Below are 1,742 nucleotides of genomic sequence, written 5' to 3' on the forward strand. Positions count from 1 at the left end.
TGGAATAAATCCCTTTTGATCATGGTGAATGATCCTTTTCATGTATTTAAGTTTGCCAACATTTTTTTGAGGATTTTTGCATCTATTTTCATTAGATATATTGGCCCATTGTTTTCCTTTCTTTGTGGTGTGTTTGTCTGGTTTTGGCTTCAGGGTAATACTGGCATCATAGAATGAATTTGGGGTTTTCTTCCTCTATTTGTCTTTTGGAATAGTTTGAAGAGAATAGATATTAACTCTTTAAATGTTTGTTAGATTTGCTTATGAAGCCAACTCGTCCTGGACTTCTGACTGTTGGTAGTTTATTTTATTACTAATTTAATTACATTACTAGTAATCAGTCTGTTCATATTTTCTATTTCTTTCCAATTCAGTTTTAGAAAACTGTATGTTTCTAGGGATTTATCCATTTCTTATACGTTATCCAATTTGTTGGCATATAGTTTTTTATAATATTGGATTTTATTCCTTTTAATTTCTTTGTTGTTTATTTCTCCTCCTTCATTTCTGAGTCTTCTCTCCTTTTCTTGATGGATCTGACCTTATTAATTTTATCTTTTCAAAGAAACAGATCTTGCTTTTATTGATCATTTCTATTGATCTCTCTATTCATGCTCTAATCTTCATTATTTCCTTCCTTCTATTAGCTTTGGGCTTTGTTCTCTTTTTTTACTTCCTTTAGGTTTAAGGTGAAGTTGTTGGAGATTATTCCTTTCTCTTGAGATATCACTATAAACTCCCCTCTTGGAATTCTGTTGCTGAAATCCAGAGATTTGGGCCCATTGTATTTTTATTTTCATGTTTTCATGTATTTTTTATTTCCTCTTTGATTTTTTGGTTGACTCATTCAATGTTTGGTAGTATATTGTTTAAGTTCCGTATATTTATCTGTTTTTCCAGATCTTGTAATTTCTAGTTTTAGGATTGTGATCAGAAAGTATACTTGATATGATTTTAGTAATCTTAAATATATTGAGATTTGTTTTGTTGCATAACATGTGATCTAACCTAGAGAATGTTGCATGTGCTCTTGAAAAAAATATGCATTCCATTGTTTTTGTTTGGAATGTTCTGTTATTTGTAATGTCCGTATTGTATAAGATGTTATTCAAAGCCACTCTCTCCTTGTTGATTTGCTATCTTGATGGCCTATCTATATAGGCCCCTAAGTGGGGTATTAAAGTCCCTTACTATTATTGTATTACTTTGTTTCTCTCTTTATGTCTGTTAATATTTGCTTAACGAATGTAAGTGTTCCTATGTTGGATTCCTAGATTTTTACAATTGTTATATAACTCTGGTTGCATTGGTTGCTTTATTATTATGTAGTGCCCTTCTTTGACTCTTGCTATTGTCATTATTTCAAAGTATATTTTGTATGATATAAGCATTGTTACCCTGGCTTTTTTATTTTAAATTTCCATTTGCATGGTATCTATTTTTCCATCCCTTCACTGTCAGCCTATATGTGCCTTAAGGTCTGAAGTGAGTCTCTTGCAGGCAGCAAATCAATGGCCCTGGTTTTAGTATCTAAATTTTGTTAGATTAGAGCACTTAATTCATTTATATTTACAATAAATAGTTATCACTAGACTTATGGTACATCCTGGATGGCTGGTTTGTACATAACCACCCTGAATGCCCTTGCTAATCATCATCTTGAAAATGTACAAATCTGTCTTGTCTCTGTATTCCCATCAAGCAGGGTCTATAGAGAAACCTATGGTTCAGCATTCAAGGTC

The sequence above is a fragment of the Crocuta crocuta genome, unplaced genomic scaffold, assembly GCF_008692635.1.
Source record: "Crocuta crocuta isolate KB4526 unplaced genomic scaffold, BGI_CrCroc_1.0 scaffold198, whole genome shotgun sequence".
Lineage (NCBI taxonomy): Eukaryota > Metazoa > Chordata > Mammalia > Carnivora > Hyaenidae > Crocuta > Crocuta crocuta.